This window comes from Sciurus vulgaris (genome assembly GCF_902686455.1).
Source record: "Sciurus vulgaris genome assembly, chromosome: 18".
In the NCBI taxonomy this organism is placed as follows: Eukaryota; Metazoa; Chordata; class Mammalia; order Rodentia; family Sciuridae; genus Sciurus; species Sciurus vulgaris.
In genome coordinates this window covers 38,330,363-38,357,572 of record NC_136479.1, presented here as the reverse complement: position 1 = coordinate 38,357,572, position 27,210 = coordinate 38,330,363, and the positions used below count along the sequence as shown (strand labels likewise).

Here is a 27,210-nt window from a genome sequence, read left to right as displayed (position 1 = left end):
CATGTAGACCAAACAGAAGACAGCAAAGGAAATGGGACACAGCACAGAACACTTCTCAAACTGTGTTCAAACTTGAAAAACCAAACAAAACCCAAAAGTGGGAGGAGCAGCAATTTTTATAGAGGATACAACATACTTGCTTAGGTAGAAGACACAGTTGCTACTCTGTACGAAAGGACCTGAGATTAATTTGTTTTAATTCCTTAATTGGCAATATACACATGATCAGGATCATGAGAATTGTAACGAAAATCACTAGGGAAGAAAAGATAGTTTTTATTAGGAAGACAGTATTAATCCAACTTTATTTTCCATTCTCAACAAAATGTTCATTTGCTCCATTTCCATTTGGTATACTAGGCCACATATAGTCACCAATAAAACTGTATATGCTGCCACAGGGCATCATGACAACTACTGTCCTATTTCATTAGAAACATAAGCGACTAGTATTGTATTTTTCAATATCAAAAGGGATCAACAGAGGTATAAATTCAATTTCTAGATAGGGAGCCCATGTTTTGAGATTTCTTAGGAATTTTTCTAATCATCTATGTTAATGCATTCAACTAATATCTACTGGGCATCATTATGTTTCACACACTACTCAGGACACTGGGAGAAAGTAGTGGCTATGGCACAGATCTCAACCCTCAAGGGACCTTAGGTGCTCGTCTGGGTTGGTGAAGAATATAAAACATTATGTCAAATAGCGGTAAGCACTAAGAAAAAACAGAGCAAGGCAGGGAACAGAAAATAATGGGAGAGTGAGATTTCACCAAGAGTGGACCAAGAGGAGCCTCTGAAGATGTGACATTCGAGTCAAGTCCTGTGTCAAACGACCAGTCCTTTGCCTGGCACAGTATTTTTCACTTTGCATTTTGCTTTCTCTGCTGTATTCTGGCTTGGCTCCCTGGGCAACACATGGTACTACGGTATCAAAATGCTGTATTATCTCAAGGAGGTCTTGATTTCTCCGAGACTCAACATCTGAGCAGTAGGCTATTGAAAGGACTCAATGAGATGACATACACGCAGGACTCAGAATGACTAAAGGAGATAAGTGAACTACCTTCTTCTTTTCCCTGTCTTCATTCTTACAGATTGATCCTTTATTTAAAATATAAAAGCAAGAAAGATTTTTGAAGATTATATGGTTCAATAGCTCCAATTTATAGACAAAAAAAAAAAGGGTCTCAAAGATAAAGCAAAAGACCTGTGAAAATAGCAATCCTACCAAACAGAATTTCTAACCAAGAGCTCTTTCTGTTATGCTATTTTTCAAACTTTTATACTATTTTTCAAACTTTTGTTTTTATCTATGAAGTTTCTTTTTTTTTTTTTTCAAATGAGCAATTACTAATCCAATATAAGGAACAAAGAGAAATGGAGCCTTTACAATCCCTTGAAGGGAAAGAGAAAATGAACAACTGGCCTTAGGGACAAGCAAAGCCAGGGACACATGGAAGAAAGTCATGGTTAAATGCCTGAAAGAAAATGAAAAATAACTGAAATTCCTAAGCAGATCCAAAAGGAGTTGTTAGAACTCTTTCTTCTATCACATGGAATTAAGTAAACAAAAAACATGTTGAAGATGAATTAGGGACCACCACTAATCCATCCCACTTTTCTGCATGATCACTGTGTGTTCAGTTTCTTCTTTTTCTTGATTCCCCTTGATTTTGTTTCTTGTCTGCTTCGTGTCCTTTTCTTTCACTTGGCTTCCAGGGTCCCAGCTATTTTCCTTCCCACTTTCCTTTCTAGCATCCCTGGCAGCTCTCCCTTGTTATTCTGCTCCAAGTGATGATCCTTCTAGACTCTTAAAATAGGAGAACTCAGAGGAAAGCCCTTCAATCAATAATGGCAGCTAATGAATCTTCTTTGTGAATATTTTTGCAACCATAGGAAAGAAAGTCACTCTTTCACACCCTTGCCACAGTCATTAGCATGTGCCCATTACTCTATGGATATCAACAGCCCCAACAGTAAGCAGATTCACATCCTAGCTCTTCTTTCTTTTGATTCCTTGGGGAGACTCAGACCTTTCAGGAGTGAAGCTCTAAGGACAAGAGATTTCCATACAGGAGATTCATGGTTTTGACCTAATTCAGCACAAAAGTGCTCAAAGGCCCACTACCCAAAAGGTCCAGCAGAAAAAGGTGAATGAGTCTGAACTGGTGAGCGGGAGAATCAGGTTATAAGTTCAGTATTTTATTTATTTATTTTTTATTTTTTTGGTTCCAGGGATTGAACCCAGAAGTGTTTAACCAACTATGCCACATTCCCGGGCCCGTTTATGTTTTGTTTTGAGACAGGGTCATTAAGTTGCTTAGGACATTGCTAAGTTGGTAAGGCTGGCTTTGAACTGTAATCCTCCTGCCTCAGCTAGGGTTACAGGCATGCACCACTGTGCCCAGCACAAGTTCAGTCTTTAGAAAACGGAAGACTTTATGATCAGAAATGAAAAGAGACTAACATAACCTCAGTGTCCTATTCTATAAATTACAGATAAAAATGCCATAGGAGAAAATACACATCAAAGCAACTGGCACAACCCTTCATATAAATGAATGCATAATACCCCTTTGCAATTACTATCATTTGGTAGAGGAGTTGTTATTTAGCTTTTCACTTCGGTGACCAAAATACCTGACAAGAACAACCCAGAGGAGGAAAATTTTATTTTGGCTCATGATTTCAGAGGTTTCAATCCATGGTTGTCTGGCTCTAAAGCAGCGACAACATGGTGAAAGAGTATGACAAAGGAAAGCTGCAAAGTTCCTGGCAGACAGAAAGGGGCAGGGGAAGCAGCTGGAGAAAATAAAGCCTTCCAGGGCACACCCCAGTGTCCTCCTTCCTCCCACTGGCTCAACATCCCAGGAGCACATTCGGCCATCAACCATCAATGGATTAATCCTCTGATGAGGTCAGAGCCTCCATGGTCCAGCAACTGCCTAAAAGCATCCCCTTTAAGTCTCCTTGCCTTGGAGACTATGCAGTCAGCACCTGAGTGTCTGGGGAGACATTCCAGATCTACACTGTGGAGGGTGTGATGCAATGTAAAAAAAAAAAAAAAAAAAAAAAAAAAAAAAAAAAAAAAAAATACAGAAATCTTAAGAGTGGAGAGAGAGGAAAAAAAAAAAAAAAAAAACAAAAAAAAAAAAACAAAAAAAACAAACAGAACCCAGGAGAACAGAAGCAGGAACATTTTTCACATGGGAAATGCAAATAACATGCAAGGAATACCAGTTCTAGAAAAATGAAATAATTCCAACATCTGAAAAAGCTTGACATGTGCTCTATCACATCTAGATCCATTCTTGGGCCTAAACAAATTACATATATTAATTAATTAATGTGTTCATTACCACAATAATGACCAAGGTATCAAAAGGACATAGCCTACAAAGGCACAAAAAACAGTGGTTTCTGATCTGCACGTGTGACTTAAATGTCCATTGGCTGGCTGGAATTCCTGCCGGCAAATCCCCGGAATCATGGGACAGTGTGCACCTGTGATGCTCTGGACTGTGAGCAGAGGAGGGGCGGGCAGGCAGGCTGCGGAAGCCTCTGTGAGACGCCGACGCTCCAACCTGGAGAGCAGCCAGGCGCACACAGCTCCGTGAGCTCCCAGAACCCTCTGAGTTGTACCCTTAACATGGATTGACTTTCCCGGTTTATACATCGCACTTCGATAAAGGTATTTTAAAAAGTGCAGGGGAGGGCTGGGGTTGTGGCTCAGTGGTAGGGCACTTGCCTAGAACATGTAAGGCACCACATAAAAAAATAAATGAATAAAAAGTTTTTAAAAATGCCTATTAAAAAAAGTGTATGGGAAAAATCATTAGAAAGAAATGGGGAAAAAACCTTGTTATTAATGTTAGTATGACAGGAGTATAAATATTATTTCTATATTCTACTTATTTTCATTAAAATTGTTGCTTAAAATTTAAAAGAATCGGTTTTTTTTATTTTTAAAACCACATTGAAGATTGCAGTGCATATATTAGAGGCCTTAAGTCAGCCATCTAATTTTAACTTCCTTCCTCAAAATAAGAATATTACTAAATCATGAAAAATAGAATTTTATTCAGTCTGGAATTTCTTAACAGGTGTCTAATGTTGATTGCTCTTGGAATAATTTAAATTTACTTCAACACAAGGGCTCTTTCAAGTGACATGTTCACACCCTATTCTACCACTTACATCACTGTAAAACCACACCTTCAAATCGTCATCATGAAGTGGAAAGACAATGGTATTGTTGAAAGAAGCAAATAATACGTAGCACATATAAATGCTTATAATAGTACCCAGCACACAGTAAGCAGTGACGGATAATCCCTTTATAGTAAAGAGGTGACAGCAGAGTAATTGAACCATGTCATCTGTCAACTGAAGGAAGTTATCCAAGTCTGCAGTCCTTCATAGAAGAAGGTGATTTATTTGAAGTGGCCCGGATACAGCAGAAAGCATATTAAGAAAATATATCTAAAGCATATAATTCTTAAAAGGAGGTGGGGAACCCTTCACAGGATTCAGTTCCCTGTTGAACAATAGTTTATAATTGTACAAGCAACAGAATATCTTTAAATAGATGATATAAATGTTCAGCCATGTCATGGATGAACAGACATTTACATGTTCAATTGAATAAACTGGTTGCTTTGCTTTGATCAGTCCTACTTGAGTTAATTAAAATATTTCTATTTCTATTGGTATTCACAGCTCTGTATAGTTTACAGAGCCTGGAGATGGATTTTTAATACTGTTTACCAACTGTAAGGTTTTGATGGACACTTTAATCATGCAATACAAGTGCAAAATTTACCACTGGGAGCCATACAAGTCTTGAACTAAATCAAGAAAAGAAATTACACGAACATAGCCATCTTATGTTGGTAATAACTTGAGGAAAAAAAAAAAGCAGAAAAAGTTCATAATACAATCATTTGTATCAGTCAAGCAATTCTTCAAGTATCATAGTCTTCCTTAAATTAATATCTTGAATAGGAATAGGCATTTTTATGCTTTGTTTGCTAAAAATAAAATTGTTAATCAGTAAACTATAAACTACATCTGAACTTTGTACAAATATTTGAGTAAGGACAAACATTTCTTTAATCACTTGCAAATCTGAGCATGCAGTGGCAGCTGCCTCATAGTATTTCATAGGGTCCGGAATATGAACCAAGATGACTTATGGGCTATTACATAAAGCTCCTGGGACATGGAATGAACTCGGCTCTCCTATAGGCAGGATGACTACTATAGCAACATGGCTGTAAAGGGAAACTTTCAGATTAACTTCACAAGAAACTTATAGCTTGGAAATCATGTTATTTTAGTGGAGATTTTCTGTGAAAAATCATTTCAATGAAAACAAAAGAGATTAAGATAATGAAAAATCTAAATGATTTTGTTTTTACATTTGCATCTGTACATACTAAACTCAAAAGGAGACACTGATGACACCTGCTGTGGCATTTTATCAATTGCTGAGCAAAACTTGTTCTGGGAAATTCTTCCTTAAATCTTAGATTTGACACACAAGTTGTTTGTAAGAGGGAACTTTCTGTTCTTAAACTTTGTGAACTAATCATGAAAAATGTAGACTTTCAATTAATAAGGAGGACAGAGAGAATAAAAATAGGAAACAGGTCTGAGAGGTTCATGATGACAGAGCTGCTCTGTAACCTTTGTCTTACCAAGAAATGGACAGAATTTGCGAGTGAGCAGGAGCATGCAAAGCCTCTTTTTCTTTTACAAAAGAGGGCACAGAACTAAGAATTCAAGGACTGCCTTTACAGTTCTGCTTGAAAAGCTATCCAAGAAAGGTGTCAACAGTTTTCAGTAGTAAGGACTGAAACTATCAATAGTTTAAATGACTGAAAAAGAAATCAAGACTAAAACTGACCAGTGAGTCACATCCTATCAAGCTTTCCATCCATGAAGTGTTACTGGAACACCGGCACCCGAGCCAGGCACTGTCTTCAGTTGCTGTGGCACTGCAGTGCCAGAACTAGGAAGTCGCCCCAGGACTGGATGGCTTTCAAGGCCAACGTATTCACCATGTATCCATTTATAAAAAAGGGGTTACCAGCCTTTCACCAGAGAAGTAACTGTTGATTAACTGTAAGTCTTGGTCTTAACAAGTGACTCTCAGACTTTCTTGAGTCAGCTATATGAAAATTAATTATATTTAAGCAAGTGGTTGCTACTTTGATGTACATTTTAGTCTTGAAAAAAGCTTTCTTAATTCCTATTCAAATCTCAAAATGAATGTTAAAATACAAATTTTATTCCATGCTAAGAAGGCTTTTATTCTTTGATGTTTATACACTGAGAATCCCAAAACTTTTTTTTGTCTAGCTGTAGAGAACTTTTCCACATCATATATCTCACTTTTACTGGAAAACGCATGAGCGACATTTTGGTGGATTATACAACATGTTGTTCTGGCTAATTAGTTTACTAGCAATTAAAAATAAAATCATGGCAGAGGGCCACTTGTCAATTTCACCTTGTCACAAATGTGCTTGATGCTCATTGTGTCTTAAATAAAAATGTATCACTAGCAAGGAGAGAGATGTTTTCCATTCGATTTTATTCCATCATTTGGTGTAATTATTCCTGACAATTTGCCCATCATACAGCATGTCTCTCTCCAGAAGGAGAAAAATACTACTTTGTGTTCTCGTGATCACAAGTCTAATTGAGCGGAAAACAAATCTGTTTTAAGAATGAGAAAAAGAGACAAGCTACTCTTTTATCCTGTTAAAAATAATAAAATATGAAGAACAAAATGACAAGAAAATGTAGTAGCAAATACTATTCTAAATCTTAATACTATTTTTTAAAATATCAAGATATGTGCTGTAAAAATAAGTTTAGATCATGGTTTTATATGACAAAAACTGAACTACACAGATGCATCGCTATGTCTCTTACTTTTCTTCCATTTTCCAGAAATGGGGAGGGTCTCTATGATGGTCAGCTAGCTATCAGCAGGTAAACCTAAGATGTTTGGTGGAGGAGAAACCCCTGCTCCCTTCTAGGGAGAGTGAAGAAAGTAGGTGCTATGTTGCAATTTCAGCTGACAAGAAGCATAAGCATTATCACACACTTTGTGAATTAAATAATGATGATTTAATTAGTACCAGTCTGAATGGTCATATAATGCTGTAATTAGGAGGTTGAGACAAAAATAATTGGTGGAGGTGGGGCTGGGACTTGGTGGAAAATTAACCTAATGAATGGAACACAGAAGTGGGAACACTTGCCTTAGTGGTGATCACAGACCCGAGGCCAGGGACCATGGCTCACCTCTCTGCACCCCAGAAAATTAGGTACCCGTTTCTTTCTTTCTACTGCACTATAAAGAACCCAGAAGCACAGGGCTCTCTCCTTTCTCCTTTATTCAAGGATGGTCAAACCATTCTACTTTTCTATACTTCATCTTTTATCTAAGGCATGAAGAAAGGTAAAACACTACCTGTTTCAAGCACCGAGTGAGAAATGCTGTAGCACTCAGCAGGGAACTGCCCTGTGCCAACCTTGGCAGGTGGTCCTATGGAGGAGCTAGGAGACATTCTGGGAAGGAGGACCTCCAGACCTGCAGCGTAACTGCCCTGGGCCTTCATCAGCAGCTGTCGTGTTGTCTTGTAGCCAAGGGATCGTGGAGCAGCCTCTGTGTGCACAGGCTAGCAGACCATCTTGCTATGTCTTTCACATTACCTTTCATTTTTCTCTAGGTCTAGGACTTTAAAACACAAAGTTTGTTTCAAAACATCTATAATCAGTTCAGGTCAAAATACCAGAAATATGGAGAGTCTGCCCCTCCTAAAAATAATCAGATTGAGATGGAGTATGGCTTTTCTTCTGATACAGACAGGAAGCCACACAGGAGGTTTAGGAAAACAGGAACTTGATGTGTGATGTGATTTAGAATTTTCTACTCCATCATGATGCAAAAAGCATACTCATACAAATTTTCACTTTCAGTACAGTATTTAATATTGCACATGATACACCCAACACATTATTATAAAATAGGCTTCATTTTACCTGATTTTGCCCAACCACAGGCTCATATAAATGTTCTGCGTATGCTTAAGGTAAGCTAGACTAAGCTGTGATGTTTGGGAGATTAAGTGTACTCAATGTGTTTTCAATTTAGAATAATTTTAACTTAGGATAGGTTTACTGGGATGTAACCCCACTGTAAGTTGAGGAACATCTGTACAGCAGTTCTCCCGCATCTGTGATTTTGCTTTCTGTCTACTATGGTTCAAAAACACTGAATTGAAAATACCAGAAATTAGTAACTCACTGCTTCAAATGGTGCACTGTGATAAAACCTTGCAGTGTTTTGTGCCATCCTGCTTGGGATGTGAGTCATCCCTATATCTAGCTTGTCCACAGTATATAAGGTGTTTACCCTTTAGTCACTTAGAAGGCACTGTGGTTATCAGACTGACTATCATAATGTCACACTGACTGTGTCCCAAGTATCCCTTATTTTACATAGCAGTGCTCCCCTAAGTGCAAGAGCAGTGATGCTAGCCATCTGGAAATGCTACACACACACACACAGCTGTCAAGTGCTTCCTTTAAAGGAAAAGATGAAAGTTCCTGAAAGAAAAATAAAATATGGAGAAGTTCCAAAAGTCTATGTAACTCACACTTTATCTCTTACTGTGGCTACTTGATAAGTTAAATGGTATCACAGGGGCTGGGGTTGTAGCTCAGTGGAAGAGTGCTTGCCTCGCATGCGTGATGCACTGGGTTCAATCCTCAGCACCACATAAATAAATAAAATAAAGGTACTGTGTCCATCTACAATTAAAAAAAATTTTTTTAAATGGTATCATAGGTGTATATGTACAGGAGAAAGGAGCACAGAGTTCAGCACTCTGTGTCAAGGATCCACTGGGAGTCAATGAACACTATCAGACAACAGTGCACTGGCAAAACTACAACTCCAAGTGAACACCTCATCCCACAGCTGCCTTTAAACATCTAGAAATCTGAGAAGTGGACACCAGGACACCACTGCAAAAAAACCCTACTGTGTAAGCTGGTTTGTCAGACAAAGGAACCAAAGGCAAAAATGAGTGAACTCCACCTCATTTCCACCTTCCAGATTTTCAGCAAGTATACCTGATTCACCTCCAGAACCCTCCCTAGTTGCAAGGGAACCTAGGAAATGAAGGTTTTAGTTGTCTCATCTTGAAGTTAAGGAAAAACAACTAGAATGATCTAGAAATTAATGGATATGCACTGGTCAGTCATATGTACCACACTTTAAATGTCTATCAAATTTCTCAACTTAATTTTTCCTCACCTCTCTTCAACTGGTTTTATCTCATGTAAACCTCAAATTTCTTCTAACCACTGAGTCTCAGCCACATTCATATCATTAAGCCCTGACCTGGAGAGTGACTGCATAAAGCAGAAGCTCCTAGGGTTATGTGAATGCTGGTGAAAGGGAAGATGGAACATCCATGTTTGCAGAGAAGACAGAAACAGACAAGACTACACACCAACATCAACTGGGTTTCTCTGTAAGTGCACAAACATTTTTCCTTCCTAAAAAACAGTAATAACAACTAAACGGAAGCATAGCAAATAAAACTTCAGAATACTACTACTTCAAATAGTAGTAGTAACTAGAAAAGGAAAGAACTCAAAAATAAGAAAGAGGGGAAGGAAAGGGAACAAGTCTTTGAAAGACATTACAGAGACTGAAGGCAAGACTAAGAAGTACTGTCACACCAGGAAAAGTTTGCTACAGTGACTGCACCTTAAAGAACAAGAAGGATGAGAAAGGAAGAAAGGGAAGATCAAGGCCCCTGTACAACGTGTGCCACAGGGCATCACTCAAGTGCACACAGGGGAAATTTTAAGTATTGAGGGTTTTTAAACATCAAGAGGAGGGTCCCTTATTTGAGAAGCAGAAGGCATTCTACTTTGGAGATATAGACGCCACGCTACAAGCCCATTTGTGAAACACAGTCCTGGGAGTCCCTGACCTACCTAGTTGCTTCTGCCCTCCAGAGCATATCCCACTACCTGGGGCTCTAACACAGTTCAGAGGCTCAGGTCAGCAGACTGGCTTGAACAAAGGAACAAGATTTTACATTAAATGATAAGTCCAAGTGGCAGGAAATGACACAATCAGGAGGAGTACAGTGATGCCCAGTGAAACACAACCACCCTCAAGATGAGGAAAGCAAAGTTCTCAGTGATCTGCCTCAGTTTGGATTCTCTCCAAAGCAGATCCTGAGAAGTTCATTTAGCAAAAGAAATGAAAAACAGTAGGGTAGTGAGGAAGTCAACTACTCACTGAGGATGAGTAGTTGACAGGTAAACTACTGTCAGGTAGGGAACAGAGCAGCACTGTGGGAAGGCAGCGGTCGATGCCACTAGGGAGACTAGAAGCCAGTGTAGAATGCATACCTCAGAGCTCCCCAACTTGAGGGCAATGGAGCTGTTGTATTTATACACCACCCCTCAGTAATCACTGACTGTGGGTCGCTCAGATAGGAGCTGACTTCCTCTTACTTCTTTCCTAACCCTTGGGCAAAGCAGAACTCAATGACCAGAGAAATCCCATAGATGAAAGAGCCAAGGGTAGGCGGGGAGGAAGCAGGACCGGCATGCACTGAAGTGGAGGGGTAACGGGTGTGGACAAGGCACCAGGAGCATCCACTATGGCTCGTCTGTTTGGAATGAAACAAGGCACATGTCAGGCAAATAGTGCTGCTGCATCCTCAAGCCAGTCTTTGACCTTTCAGGATCCACATTTCTTGTCAATATTCTGTTGGGTTAAACATTAGATGAAAAGTGTATGTACTTGAAAGTTGGCACTAGAGAACATCCACAATCTGATGCATGGGGGAGGACTGAACAGTTACAATATCAGGAGTGGACTAATTAAAACAAAGCAGAGGTGGAAAACCCACAAATATCTTTCTAGGCTACAACACAGCACCAGCATTCAAGGAGAGAAGTGCCATAGAAAACTGGCTAGGACACAGATTCTGAAAATGGTTTATTTTTCAATTTGTCAAATCCTCAATGGGCCACCTCATGAGCTGCTATTGCCTTTGCAGCAGATGACAGTCAAAAGAAAGATTAGGGAAGGTCTATGATTTAATCCAAATCGTATTGTTCAACTGAAACAGACCACATTCTGTTAAAAATAATTCCAAAGCCATGTATTTTATGAGTTTATGACCTTTGACCTTGATGCCCAGATAGCAATCATGACATAGGTACAGACAGTATTCCATCACCTTCAACAAGAAAAATTGCTACCATCTACACAACAGATAGAGTCACAGCCCAGGCGTCATATTATCCTTGATGTTTTCTCAGTTCAGCTGATCAAAAGTTATGTCATTTCACCCCTGAAGAGCTCTCAAATTCATCTACTTCTCACCATCTCCACTGCTGTCCACCAATGTCAACCAGGTTAGCACCATCTCCTGTACTGCTGCAGTCTCCTAAGCACTTTGCTGAAGATTTTCCAAAACCTGTTCCATTAAGTGATGTTTTTCCAAATAGAGCACTTTGACTGTTTCAGTTCCTGCCTGGTATCTTTCAGTTCTCACCTCCTTAGAATGCAATCTAGCATTCACGTTTGGTCTTACATGTTCCTGTGGAATCCCACTCTGGGTAACCTCCAGGTACTCTGCCTCTGGCCTTTTCAGGACTCACACAAGCTGTCTCCTCTACAGCCACAGCACTGTGTCGATGGTGTCCTTCCATGCGTACCCTTCACCTGGCAAAACCCCAGCTGTACTTCTCACTTCAGCATAGGTGACACTGCCAGTCTGGGGATGGGTTTCCAAACTTCCAGACAAGGTAGTGTCTCCAGTTATGCTAATCTACTTATTTAATGGGTTCTTCTGCAGTGCTGGGGATGGAACTCAGCACCTCAAGCAGGCTAGGCAGGTGCTCTACCACTGAGCCGCAACCCAGTCCTTGGTTTTGCTCTCATAGACTTCCCTAACCCTATCCTTAAAACTCTGTTCTTAAGTAGCCAAGAAAATGTGAAGAGACCACATTGGTTTTGGTCACCACCACATCATGATACCCACCACACTGCCTAACACAGAGCACTTATCCAATGCCGCACTTTGGATCTGAAAGGTCCCCCAAGGTTCAGGTTTTGAGGTCTTGGTCCCAAGTTGATGGAGCTACGGGAAGGTGGCAGAAACTTTAGGAGGTAGGACTGAGTTGGAAGAAGTGGGTCAATGGGGGCAGGCCTTTCAAGGGTTGTACCTAGATCCTTCTTGGCTACCATGAGGTGAAGAGCTATGTTCTACCACACCCTTATGCCATGATATATTGCTCAGCACAGGTCCATAAACAGTGGAGCCAGCCAACCATGGACTGAAACCTTTGAAACCAGGAGCCAAAGTAAATTTTATCTCCTTTAAGTTGTCCTCAAGTATTTTGTCACAGCCACAGCAAGCTAACACACCCAGTGAATTCTGCTGACTCACTGGCTTCTGTGTAGAAATCATGACCAAGTACGACCCTTTAGCTAATGATGGATTCTGGGCAAAGAAACCCAAGTTATGACATGAGACATTAAGTTATGACATATGACATTAAGTCAGATGCAACAGCAGGAACCTTTCAACTGACAGGTCAAACAATATTCAGGAACAACAAAGGAAATGAATTCTAAGAACTGAGACCAACAACACAGGTATTGAACTTCTCAAGGTAGCCCATAAAGTCTGAAGTTCATAATCCTGGAAACTTTGGATTTCATCTAAAGTCAAAGGAAGTCATATATTTGGAATTCATATATTCTACTAGAATCAGTAGTTTTCTGTAAGCCCACAGAGCATTAATTGTAGAAAGGCCTCTACTCCTTGTGTACCTTAAGCTAAAGACACAGATCCAAGGTATAGGAGTAGCCATTCCAGAAACCAACAGACATGTGTCTGGGGAAACCATGAATTTTCAAAAAGGTGCTAGTGACATGCTGCACATAATTTTTACACATTAGCCTACTGCTGTCGGGAGGATGTATTATTCAAACAGGGTGCACATTCAGTAATGGAAAGGGTGAGGGGAGATGCTGCCTTTAATTTTAATGTGCCTGACATGCTGGAAAAAAATCACTGGCATCTGTATGTGTATGACTGAGTGTTTTGTGGAACATGTGTTGTATGCAACACTGTTTATTATCAGTAAATGAAGCCAAAAGCTAAGTTGAAAATGAATGCTAAATTAAAAATTATATAAAATGGAGTGAAATGATTTAATTAACAGATTATAAGGGAAATGTTGCAGTGCAAGAATGAGCTTAGGAGAAAAGGAAGGAAAAGATGTGGAGAGTAGAAACCTGTCTTCTCCTTTTATTTGCTCAGATATACTAATATAGTCACGTGATGTTTGCCAGTTTTAACCACAGTCTCTATGACAGTCAATAAACTTGCTCAATTAAGCCACCAGTTTGGAGCAGAGTTCAAAACAAATTGCCTTCTGTTCTAAAGGAAAAGAGTAGAAAAACAAAATACAGTATAATATCTGAAAAATCTCAACCCTCTATGTCAAACATACTGGAAATATATAATTAGGTCCAGTCCTCCTCTGTGGGCATCACACAAACCTTCCAGAAAAGACAGCAGTTACCTTCCAGAATGAAATTATAGAAATATTTATGTATCACCCCAAATGGCAAACAATGAAGCAGGTACTTTCAGATCTTCCACCTCACTTTTTACTGACAGCAATATTGTGTGTGATCATTATAATAATCCTCTTACTTTGAAAGGGAAATTAGGGCATTTTCTAAGACCATTCCAGAAAGGATAAAGCCAGAAATCAAACTCAGGCTTGTCAATTCTAAAGATGATACTATTTCCCTTTTGTCACATGTCCTCTTCCTAGGAGCCGCTGAAAAGAAACCGGGAGTCCTCCAAAAACCTGCTTCCCGTGTCAAGTGCCATCTCCTGGGAGTGCAGCTGTTCCACAGTGCCTGCTGCCAATCCTGCAGGAAGACCACAGGGGTTTCCTGAGGAAGACGAGGATTCGCACGCAGGAGCATGGTTCAGGGTGGAAGCACATTTAAAAGTCAGATTTTTCTGCCACTTCACATTAATCTAGCTACTTTTTGTATGATTATATGTAACTGCTTTTTGCCCAGGGATGATACTGTGAAATGTCACAAGTTTGAGACATTTAGATACACAGCTAAAATTAGGAAAGAAAAGGTACAAAATTATTGAGATACAAGAATAAAAATGACTTTAAAAGACACTTGAGAATGAGAGATTACACTCCATTTATGTATGATCTACCAAAATATATAAATGCATATACTGTTATGTACAACACATTAGAACAAATAAAAAAACTTTTAAAAAAGACACGAAGTTCACTGTGCCTAAATGGGTATTTTGCATGATGTAGTATTGCAAAATTCAACATACATGTTTTTTCTTTTTCCCTAAGAGGGGCTACATTAGTATAAGATGGGAAGCAAATCAGTGTTCTCTTTTTAAAGCAACTAATCCAGAGACTTTTTTCTATGCCAAAATTTTGTTGCTTTTGCCTACCAAAAATGAACTAAGGATTTTCGTGACACAAAACAAATGCTGGCGTTTTCCAATTTTTTTTTAGAAATTTCATTTGAGGAAACAGAAATAAATCCAAGTGCTCCACACTGCCATATGTCCTGTGAGCTAGGTGATGCGGAAGTATGCAAATCAGTTCAGGAGCTGGGTCCCAGATGCTCCACTAATGGAGCTGAGCCACAAGGGAAGAACCAACAGAGGGTCCAGTGGCAACCAGTCAGCGAAACTGCTAGGCAGACATCCTGGGCCCCACAGCCAGACAGCAGACTTCTCTCCCTGTGCACAGGACAGTGCGAGGCAGCAACTGGGAAACCGCGAGGGTACAAGCAGGTGGAATGCTGGCAATTTTGGTCTCCAGATTTAGCAACCGTTCTTTCCCTTTTGTTAGGACTCAGCAGTGCTCAGATTTTGCTACCAGAAACCAGCCTTAGCTGAGGTGCTTGCACTTTCATGGGAAGGCGAGGAGTGTGCCAGGTGGGAAGCTGTCTTCCACAGATCTGAGCCACTGCCAACACTCTAGTGTCTAAAAGCCTATTTGATTTGTGCTCTTTAATGCTCTCTTAATAAGGCGCTCTTCATTCTAGTTTTTTTTTAAAGAAAAGGTAGTGCATGAGGAGTTGCAGTAAGGGAGGAAAAACAGAAAAGGAAGAAAGGAAAACCAGAAGGGCTAAGGATGTCCTTTTGGGCTGGGACGTGTCTTAGCAGCAGAGTGCTAGCATGCGCGAGGCCCTGGGTGTGATCCCCAGTAACACACACACACACAAGAACAAAAACCAAAGAGGAGGAGACACTTTTGATGTCTGTTTATAAGGGGAAATACACAGGATTTTCTCCCCTTGGTAATGCTAAAAAGGTCTGGCATGCCTGAGAGTAAATCGATACAACACGCAGTCCAGGCGAGACTGCCATCTTACATAAAGCTCTGACTGTAAAATAGACACAAAAGATACACAGTACTCTCTGAGGTCCCCAGCAGCTGTAACAGCCATCCTTGGCAGTTCGTTTGACATTGACTTTTCCTATTTCCCAATCTCTTGTCCTTATATCTCCTCCCAATGACTCCTCCTCCAGCTTTCTGAGACTTAACAAGAAAGTAAAGAGATAGTAAGCCCCACAAGAAGAATTTACCCTGGGAATAAATCCTGTGTTTAGCACAAAATGATACATTCAATGGGAAAAATATATGTGCTTATGAGGACATGAACTTGTTTCTAAGGAGCCCAACCAGAAGATTTTAAAAATGTTACTCTATGTGTAGAATGGGCACTGCGTTTTCTGATTAGATCTTATCACAGTTATTTCAAATGGCTTCTTTCTTCTATCCCTTGCTTCCGTTCTCCTTCACCAGAGGAGTGCAGAGACAAAGGGAAAAGACAAAGGACCCTCTCCACCCTGTCTTGGCCCCTTACAAGAGTATTCTTCAGAGCCAAGAATCCACAGAAGCCTTTGAATTTAGATAACTTTTATGGTCAAAGCTAAAAACCCTTGCTGGTAATAGGAAATGTCATATGGAATCCACTGGGTAGTCATAATTTCCATTTATAAATAGAAAATATAAAGACGATGCCTTATCTGGGTGATTTAATACATGTCTTTGCTTATTACTGTTTTCAAAGTGCCTTTTGCACAAATCTGATTTCAACTGTGCAATAAAGATTCATTATCCTTTTACATAGCAGTCTTTGCATTTCTATGCAGGATCTAATTACGAAAATACGAACTATTCTATAAACAGATGCTAATCGGGAAGGGAAAATGCTTTCATTTTAAAAAGAAGTCATTGCTGAAACTTTACTCAGAAAAGCACTGCATCTGCATGAAGAATAAGGCGCAAGAAGGACGAGAGGGCAGCAGATTGCCTTTTATTCCTGGTAAGTCTACGTAAGGATCACTGGGGTAAAAGTCCAAGCAAATCATTATAAAATTGGGATGAGATACAGGATGCACATAATTTAATTCCTATCCCCTAATGTAATTTTTGTTCCCATAAATTAGTTTTTAAAAATCTTTTCCTGTACTTTTTGTATTTTTTATTTTCCTACTATAAGTTCCACTACTTTTATAATGGCAGGGAGATTCCATAAACAGTACCAGGAAAAAACAAAAACACAAAAACACCTTTTCTTTTTTGGAGAAAGGAGCTAACCACTCAGTTCTGATAAATAATGCACAAATGATTCTAAAACAGACAGGAGAGATAAACTATAAGAAACCCATTCAGTGCTATGTTAATTTCTGGTCTCATTACAAGTGTACCAAAGAAGCAATTTAAAGTGCAAGTCCTATTTTATGAACAAAATATTTGGTCCTGGTCATTTCCAACTTCTCCACAGCGCTGACATGGCTGGCCACAGTGAGCATTCCTGTTTGTGAAACCCTCTTTCTCCTGTTTCTGGGACCACCTACTCGATTTAGGTCATTGAGCTTCTGGTCAATGGGATTCTGTTTTGAGACACCTTTACAATCTCCTTCTAGGGGATCTAAGCGGTCTATGGCTTTAAATCTCATATGCTACCGCTCAAATTGACATCTCTATCCTGGACATTTTCCTCACCTCCTAGACTCTGTAACTGCGCAGTTGATGTCTTTTCTTTCCTGTCAACAGGCACTTCCTTTCCAACAGGTCAAAACAAAATCTTTGATTCCCTGCTTCCCACCCTAGAATTTCCCTCTGCCTATAAATGGCACCTGTGGTCCAGTTCCAGGGACAAAGATGGGTTTTCAGTCTGCCCACAAGGGAGGTCAACCCTTGGGCTCAAACCTCAGCAACCCAAGCAGTCTGTCATGCTAGGTTTTCCTTTCATGTGTACATGTGTGGTGCGAGGAATCAAACCCAGAGCCTCCTGTAGGCCGAGCAAGTGCTCTGGCATTGAGCACACCTCTGTCCTCGGGTTAGGATTCCTTTGGTAAAAGATGTTTACAAGAAAATAGGAGGAATATTTAAATACAAGCTTTTTAAATTATAAAAGTATTATACTGCTAGGTCATATATTCCAGGCAGTAATGCTAACTATTTTATTTGTATAATCTAATTGAATTTACAAACATTCATACAAGGTATGTATTACTGGTACGGTATTTCCACATTACACTTGAGACAACTAAGGTTAAGTATCATATTGTCAAAGTTATGTAACCAGCAAAAGATGAAGCTAGGATTTGAACCTATGAAGGTCTGAGTCTGAAACCTATATTCTTATCCCTGCATAATACTGTATCACATATGATTATGAGAGAAAAATAAACTTATTTTCTTATTTATAGATTTTTTTTTTCAAATCATCTACACACCTACCAAGAAAACTAAGGGAAACACTTTAGTACAGATAAGGATCTATTCTTCCAAACAAATTTAGCTTTGATAGTACTCACATAGCTAAAGCATTCCCAGTAGACAGTGTGAGAAGGGACTATCGACAGACAGTGGGCCCTGACCCAATGTAAACATGAAGATACCTCTATCCAAAGTCTGCCCTTTGGCCATTAGCCTTTAGAGAGTCCAAAGTTATCCATGCTTCTATACACCTAAGTGAGACATCTGGCTCCTAGTAAACTATCAGAGATAGAATGCAATGCCGTAAACCTTATTTGCAAGATCTTAACAGAACAAAGCCTTCACTAATGACATTTTAATGAGGAAATGCATAGCCTAATTACTGTAATCTAGCTGGGCCATAAAAAGCCTGCACCAAAGTGATGAAAATATCTGCTGATTCAGACTTTACTGAAAAGATTTACTTCTGTATCTTAAATCACTAAGAAAACAAAGAAAAATATAGGGCAGAAAATACTTCAAGCCCCAGATCTCGAGTACCATTTGAGGAGAAGGATTAACAAGAAGCACTCACAGTAAATGTTTTTCCAGTGAGTATTTACCCAAGTCCCATATTGACTATTTAGCAGTGTATAGATCTGACACAACCACTTGGCCAAGGAAACCTCAACACTGCATGACATCACCACACGTGGAGGCAAGGACAGCGGGGCCTGAGGAACAGGCGAGCCTGCCGACACCCTGCATGCCTACAACCTCACGACGTCTTTGCAAGGGGGTGCAAGAGGGACTGGGTTCACCATACTACTGGGAATTATAAGGATCCCAGGTTGCTTACTTAGGAGGCTGATAAACTAGTGGCAAGAGGCCACACACCTCATGGAAGTCTTTTTCTCTTTCTTATTTGAGTTTCAACCGTATCGTTTCAGGTATGAATGGTTTACACTTCTTGGAGAAAACAAAGTAACAATAACATAAAGGACTAGAAAAGACAGATGCAAAGGCATACATGTCTGCACCTCCACATCTCCACGTATCTAGCACCTCTATCATGCCATCTAACATGACCATCATACACAGGAACACAAGAAGGCCTGCAGAGCCAGACAGTGAAATACTGAAGGAAGCCATGTTTAGAAGTAGTCATGAGAAACCAGACTAAACATGAGCTAGTGTGCAAAAATGGGGTGGAGACACTGGCCAGAGGAATCAGAACCGCTCCAAAGTCAATTAATCAGCCATATGTCTGATAACAAGTCACTTAACCTCACAGATCCCAGTTTTCTCCTCTGCAAATTAGGGGTTTGGAACAGATGGCCTTTAAGGTTTATTATTCTGAATGTTATGTTCAAATTCTGACTGCACACATATTCAGTTCAAACTATGACATTCTCTAAGGTACAGCTGAAATGTCACCTCCTCTAAGCAGTCTCTTCTGACAAAGTTGTGGAACTGCTATTCCTCTCCGTGAAGTGCCTGCCAAGGTGTACCTCTCTGTAATGGTCAAGAGTACCAGTCAGAGGTCTGTGTGTGAAGCCTCACCACGTATTAGGTGTGTGACATTATACATTACTTCACCTGTCTAGCCTTCAGTTTCCTGGGTGGTAGGATGGAGATGGCAACAGCATGATGGGATCATCAGGAGGGGCACATGAGATAAGTGAGAAGTGATCAAAATAGAGCTCATCACACACCGAGTGTTGTGTGTCAGTTGTGTGGCTCGGGTCCCTTGGCCTCACATGTGCTGCGATCCTGGCCAGGGTTCCTGCACCACAACTCTTGTTACCTTCCAGAGTATGCAAAGCTTTAAAGATAGCTACCACCGTGACCCACCAACTCAAAAGCTTACAAGCTAGAGAAACAATAAACGAAGTGATACTGCCTCAGGCATATACTATGTTCATTTCTGTATGCGCCCATACACCAATCATTCACCAATCATGAATCCCTGAAAGGAACGGAATAGGGTTCATCCACTCCTTTCTCTTCCGCCCAGCACACACAAGACATTCAACAAATGTTCTATGTGAAATTTAGGATGTACTTCTGAGCGTTTCTGATTTTAAAATGAGATGATGACCGTATATGCCTAGGCTAAACCTGGGGAAGCTGCATTTTGCAATATATATAATTTTTAATCAATTTCTTCAATTTTCTTTTTTTTTTTTTTAAAGAACGTTTCCCTTTTTAATATTTCTTTTTAGTTGTCAATGGACCTTTATTTATTTATACATTATGCTGACAATTGAACCCAGGGCCTCACTCATGCCAGGCGAGCACTCTACCACTGAGCCACAGCCCAGCCCAAATTCTTCAATTTTCAACAAACGTTTGTTTAGTCCCTACTATATGCTAAGACTATGCTAGAGCTAGGAATTCTAGAGCACACCATATATCCATCTTACCTGACCTCACACAGTTTACAGACTAGCAATGACAACAGACAGTATTATCATTACAAAGATAATTAGTCATAATCACAGTTAGGAATACAAAAGGAAATATGGGACTTGATGAGGTAAAGCAAATACAAAAATTGTAGCCATTTATGAGGTTCCCTGCTACAAATTCAGTGGTAAAACCAAAATGATGAATACAACCATTAAACTCAAATAACCTGCTCTATTTGTTTTAAACCAAATCAAAATTAAAATTTTTAAATAATAGTTTTGTTTTCTATAAATTTAGCATGCCTAAAATAACTAAATTCATTGGTGGCAAAATATGAAAATACAAATGTCTTATGTATGCGAATGTTTCATTCCCCTGAACCACAAAGCTTATATTTAATCTCTAAGATCAGGAATATCACTTATCCGTGAAACATCTATTGGTTACCAAGTACTTGTGACAGGTCCCTGGGATGCAATGATAAATATAAGGTTCCTACCTTTTAAGAGGATACAGCACAGAAGGAGAAAGACAATCACCTAACAGAAATTCTAAGGGAATTAAAACCTTTACTGTTAAGACTTTCTTAAATGTCTATAACTCCACCCTGTACAATAATGACTACTGGAGCCTTGAACCTGCTATCACTATACCTTTTCTGACCTCAGAAGGTATGTAAGAAGCTGAACATCTACAGTAACCCAACCAATGTCCTACTCTCATCCTATGTCCACAAAGGTTCACCTTTCAGTAAGTCTTTAAGAGAAAAGTCAGTTTGCACTGCTTGCCAATTTCGACTTATTCTTTAAAATGAAAATGAGAACATGGGAATGATGTTTTATTTAAGAACCTAATTCTGGGCACATAAACGCATTAATACACATCCGTATAGATGATGCCATTACTGATCAGATCTGCATTCAGGGGCTAAAACCCACTAGTCAGATGCCTTGAGAATAACATAGCACATGCTGGTTCCAAAGTGACATGCTATGAGTCTTTCCATCCTTAGTACTATCCAAAATATACTGGCAGTCCATCTACTCAACAAGAAATTGCCTTCTATTTTATTCAGTGTACCTTTTACATTTTAAGAAGGAGGCAGGTGTCTCTCTCCTCCATTTCCCACAAAGAGACTCCAGGTTACTGAAGCCCGGCTGACTTCCCAAGCCCAGTTACTTCATTGTGTACCACCCTTGGCAACAGCACAGCTTACCCAGGGACACAGGCTGCCTACACACCACACTTAATGGAGTCCCCAACGCTGTCTCGGTTTCACTGCTTCTAACAGGCTGTGGTACTTTCCTCCAAACATATCAGAGCTCTTCTCTCACTCCACATTTTCTTCCTACAGAAAAAGTCAGGGAAAAGCTACTCCAATAAAAGAAACAGTATTAATCCCTGTTGCCATGGCTTCATTACTTCTGATGTTTGCCTTCTTAAGGGCACAGTCACCTCATCTAAGCCAGTCTAAGAGCTGCTGTTCTCCAGATAATGACCATGGGCATCCCTTCCTGCTGTGGGAGTGACACTGAGCAGCAGGATCTGCACACTGCACTAGCTGCTAGGCAGACAAGCCAAGTTTCCTTTCCTTGAAAGACTTCTGAGATTGATTGCACAGAGAGTATTTTAGGATTGAGAAAGAAACTAAGGAAGCAAAAGGAAAATGAAGCTTTCTTGAAACTCATAAGTTGTCTGGAATATTCCATTTTCTTCCACCTTCAAAGTGATTTAATATTCATGCTAAAAGGCTCACCTCAAAAAAAAAAAAAAAAAAAAAGTCTCACCTCTACTCCAATATGAAAAGGAATTTGATTTCCAATGGTAGGTGTCACTGCATCACAGGCCCCACTTTACTTTCCCAGAGACATAATTATAACATAACTCTTTCTTAATCCTTAGCACTTATGTTAATAACCATGTCTAACTGAATTTTCAGTAATCATTAAAGTGTTCTGGAGAAGGACCTCCAGGAAGAGGAGATTCCTTACTTTTTTCAAGCCAATTTCTTAAAGAGGTTGTATACTTGTAAAATGGCATTCCTGCCATCTCCCAAAGTCACATGCAAGTGAAGAGTTCAAGAAAAAGCAGAAGTATTCAGACATCGAAGTCCACAGACATGCTACAGAAATACTACAGGTATTTCAGAAATGTGAAGCTTCCCCATCCTCCAGGCACAATTTCTGTGCTGCTGAAGATAATGCTTCTTCTATAATGTGGAAAAGAATCAAAAGAGTTCATCCAAACAGCTCTCAACCCTTGCTAGAACTCAGCAGCTCTCTTGTTAAGGCAACATACAACAGTAACATTGAATTACACTTGACATTTAGCTTCAGGTTCCATAAGTCAGCCTACATTCATCTTTTGGTTCAAAGACATTGGGATTCTCCCACAGAAAAAGACAGTGCCTGTTGCTTTCAAAGCTGGGGATGTGAGAAATAGCAAACATGGAAGATTCTTTAAGAAGCACCATCACAGTCCCCCAGGCAACATATCCCCTTCCTTCACTGTGGCCCCTGACCAGAGAGGCTGACTGTTCTGTGGTCAGCGTTCCTCGACAAGCATGTGTTGTGGTGAGTCCAGAAAGTATGGAAAGCAGAGCTACCAAAGACAGACAACGGACGTGGCCTTCTGATTGGACGATGGCCTTCTGATTGGACGATCATGTGGACATTCAGATAAGTTATCAAAATATGCCTAGCCCCTCCCAGGTTCAACAGATGGGCTCTGCTGTCATCTTTCTATAGGACAATCACAGATTTTGGTAAATCAAGGATAAAAGAGAAGAAAGTGCTTTGAATATTAAAAGCACACATGGAAGAAGCCTAAGAACTAAATCATTATGGTAAACAATATTCTTCAGAGAGAAAGAAGAAATCATAAGAAGATACAGGAAAATAATAAAAGATTATTAAAGTAGATTCTGGTTTGGGTCTGCGATGTAAATAACCCTGACAGCAGGTCATTCAGGTCACTGCCGCTGTTTTCCCCAGAGGTGAACCTATCTGAAAGAGCGCTGACACAGGCCTGCTCCATCCTGAGAGAAGATTATGCAGGATGAGTTAATCTGAAGAGTGCCCTCTACGGGGACTCGCATTTCTTTACATCTTTTCCCCAGTACAGGATATTTTTCTCTTGTTGCTGCAAAAACCAGTCACTTTCTTAAAGGTTCTTCTCTTAGATCCTAAAATCTGATGATCTGCCCTTAAATCTCAGTTCTGCTCCTCATGAACTGTGTGCATGACTTAGACCTATGAAGTTAGGACACTACCCAGAAGGCTAGGGTGGCATTTAATGCAACCTAGCAGGGAAAGGATGCAGCACTGCCTGGCAGGAAGCAAAGGCTTACTCCATGTAAGGCTCTAGCAGTACTCCTGATGATCTACAAATGTGCCTGCATCTCTGCTTCACTGACTCATCATAATTTCTTACTGGTGTCTTCCAAAGCAGTTTCATTCCCTTCATTATAAAACACAAGTATGTGTTTCTGAATCTCATCAAGAAACCAAGTGAGGCTCAGGGATCTGTTTTAGCCCTAAAGATGCAAGCTGCTCTCAGAGTTCAAGGAATACTATCTGACATTATGAAAGCAATTCCAGACGTAGTGAGGCATGGTCCAGATGAGAAGCAGAGGTGGCAGCATCAGTCTGTCATCCTCACTGGAAATGGGAAGAAGCCCACTGGGCTGATTATATTCTCACCACTTGGCTTTCTTCTCTCCTTTTTCTGAATATACTAACTTCTGCTCATAGTTATTATCTAATGTTTTGTTGTTGTTTTCTTTTGTCCTGCTTATGGTACTGAGAACTGAACTCAGGGGTGCTTTGTCACTGAGCTACACCCCTAGCCCTTTTTTATTTTGAGACAGGGTTTCACTAAATTGCCAAGGCTGGCCTTGAACTTATGATTCTCTTGTCTTAGCCTCCTGAGTCCCTGGGGTTACAGGCATGCCTCACAACCCTGGCCCAAGGGTGTACTTCTAGGATTCAAGTTTAGCCTGCCCTTGGCCCACAGTCCTGAACGCACACAGAACCACGATGACAAAGAAAGCAGGAAGCCTCCTGTGCCGTCCTGATTCCCCTCCACGCCACGTGGCTCCCTCAGAATTCCGTCTGCCCGTCTTCCATGGAAGAAGCATCAGCATCTCAGTGGAAATGGCACCTTCGCAGTTCCTTTAGGCCTTTAGCTTTTCATATATGCAGTGTGACACATTCAGACTGAAAAAAATTTTGCCCTTTCACTGACAGGTGAGAAGTGAGGGTGTAAACATGCTCAAAGTAGTTAGCACCAAGGCCTTCGTACAGCCTTGGGAGCAGCACAGTGAGCAGGACTGTGGGGCAGCTTTTATCCTACCTTATGTCTCCTCTCAGCTTCTGGTTTTCCACATCTGTGTTAAGGCAGTAGAGCCCTGCAATTAGCAAACTACTATTAAATATGAACTCGGTTTGCTCAAGATAGATCAGAAAGACAGTGTGGCCGTGCACACATGTAATCCCAGAGATTCAGGCGCCTAAGACAGAAGGATGGCAAGTTCAAGGTCAGTCCTAACAATGTGGCAAGACCTTCAGCAGCTTCACAACGCTCTGAATCAAAATCAAAATAAATAAATAAATGATGAATAAAAGGGCTGGGGATGCAGCTCAGTGGTAAAGTGCCCTGGGTTCAGTATGTACACTTCAGAAGTGCCTGGAAAAGAGTACCATAAAACTTTCATTTCATTTGGCAAATTTACAGCCACAAACTCAAAATCAATATTCTATTTGTCAGAATTAGAATGTTCACACTAAATTCATGATTTCCTAAGATATTTTATGACAGGGATTTTCCCCCCTTTGATGGCAAAAGTACAATCAATAAATAAAAAAGAGTTTCTTCCTAAGGAAGACAGGTAACATGGGATTTTTTTTTTTTTTTTAAGTATTATAAAATTCTGTAACTGGGTACTTTTCCCATTATTTCATTTAACATCACTTTGAGGAAGATATCATAGATCCCATTTTTATAGTAAGAGTAACTGAAATTCAGCAGATAAATTATTTGCCTAGAACTATAGAGTTAGTTAAGGAAAGTAGTTCAGATTCAAATTCCAGACATGGGAACTCAACAACCACTTCTATTGTGTCTTCCTATACGAAAAAATTGTCTAAGTAAAATTGTTAGGACAATTTTTTGTTGCATTTATTCACATTATTGCTAGAACATATATAGCTTAAAAATGAATAATTCTGTTAATCATCTTATGACCACACAACAAAGAAAAAAATGGCAAGGCAAGTCACTCTGAACTATGTCATGTTCCTGCAACATGACATAAAAGTAAGACAGAAAAGGAGTTTGATCACTGGATGTATCAGTAGAAATGTGGCCTTTGTCTTAGCAGCTTTGACACCATTAGGACCTCAAGAGATCCCAGTATGCAAGCAAGCATCATATATGATGTAACATGTCACTGCGTATCAAAGAGCACAATATTTGCAATCCAATTCAATAAGGCTGCACTAATATATTGTACTTAAACTCAGTGCTGGAGGAACACAGTGAGCTGAGCTTTTAGAAAGAGCAGACCATCTAATATCAGGCAATGTAAACTACTTACATTATTTTTTCAGAAATATACTGTTAAAATTTTACACTATTTTTAACAGACTGGCTATGTATAATAGGTTGGACTAGTGTGAAATGATTAATCATAGGGGAATGAAAACAGTATGGTTGAAATGTCTACTTTCATAATTCTGAACAAAATTATAAACATTATAAATCATAATATAAAGCATTACATACTTGTAAATCCTGAAGGATTTTATGCTTTACAAAAGTCATAAAAAGGCTATGTTAAATTACTGAATTCAAATAGTAGTAAAAGGAAGAGTAATATATGGCAACCCAGTGTCCACTAGATGCTCATGTCTATAGTACTCAACTCTGGTGAAACTTAAAGAAATATCCCCTCATGATAATATACTGTCCAATGATAGCTAATCCTGTCACTGAATGAAGATAACTAGAACTCAGCTCAGCCTTGCCTGTGAGAGGAACACCCCACCACCAGAATTTGGTTCAGAAGAAAAAACTGTAACAGTGAGAAAATTTGTGCAATGATAGCTGAGTAAGCAATAGACAATTAAGGAATTTAAAACAGCTGCTAGGAGATGAGATGAGCCAACTGGCAGGAAAAAGACAGTTTTATACTAATTATCATATTGAGAGAAAACAAGAATACCCCCCTTTACTCCTGAATGTATCATATTTCTTTTTTCACTTAAACATCTACCCTAGTGAAATAAAGTCTACAAGGCATTTACCTAGCAAAGGTTTTAATTTGATTAAATGCAAGTCAACACTTATTACTACATCTTGGCTAAAGTCTCAAATAGGAGAAGAAAGTATGAAGGGAAATGAGAGCTGAAAAGGGGCGCCAAGCTGGCTGAGCAGTTACTTCTTACTGTTGAGTTTTATTTGGAACAGAACATTTTGCTCTGTAGTCTCAAAGACTCAAAAGTGATCTAAATGCCACTATGTAAACATTTTTAAGGATATTAAGCACCACGTCATGAGCTATTCCAGCTATTATTCATTCTTAACATGTTCTGCCTCAAACCACCAGCAATATTGGATCAAGGTCAAATAACCCCTTTCTGCTAGTATGTACAGGGCTCTGTAGAAGGTGGCTTCACTAAGTGGATAATGAGTGCTTAACAGAAGGCAATGCAGCTGGGAGTGGGTGAGGACCAACATGTTCTTAACACTGACAGCTCAGGTGATCTACGGCAGTTCTTTTCTATCTATGTCTGTTTTGTGTTACTAGAATAAAACACCCGAGGCAGACTACTTTCTAAACAAAATGAAGTTTACTTGGATTCAGCTTTGGAGACCAACGTCCAGGATCAGGCAGTCCCATCAATCTGGTCTCTGGTGAGAGACCAATGGCAGGTGACATGG

The 27,210-nt window shown here is 39.8% G+C and overlaps 1 protein-coding gene and 1 long non-coding RNA gene across 13 annotated transcripts in view; one reads left to right on the top strand and one right to left on the bottom strand.

Moving 5' to 3' along the window:
* AUTS2 (activator of transcription and developmental regulator AUTS2) overlaps positions 1–27,210 on the bottom strand; it is a 1,098,554-nt gene that overhangs the window by 458,982 nt on the left and 612,362 nt on the right. The gene's annotated exons all lie outside the window — the stretch shown is intronic.
* On the top strand, positions 10,387–16,718 carry LOC306649681. Its single transcript, XR_013760686.1, has 2 exons — positions 10,387–12,805; positions 12,838–16,718. It is a non-coding gene; the product is annotated as an uncharacterized lncRNA (long non-coding RNA).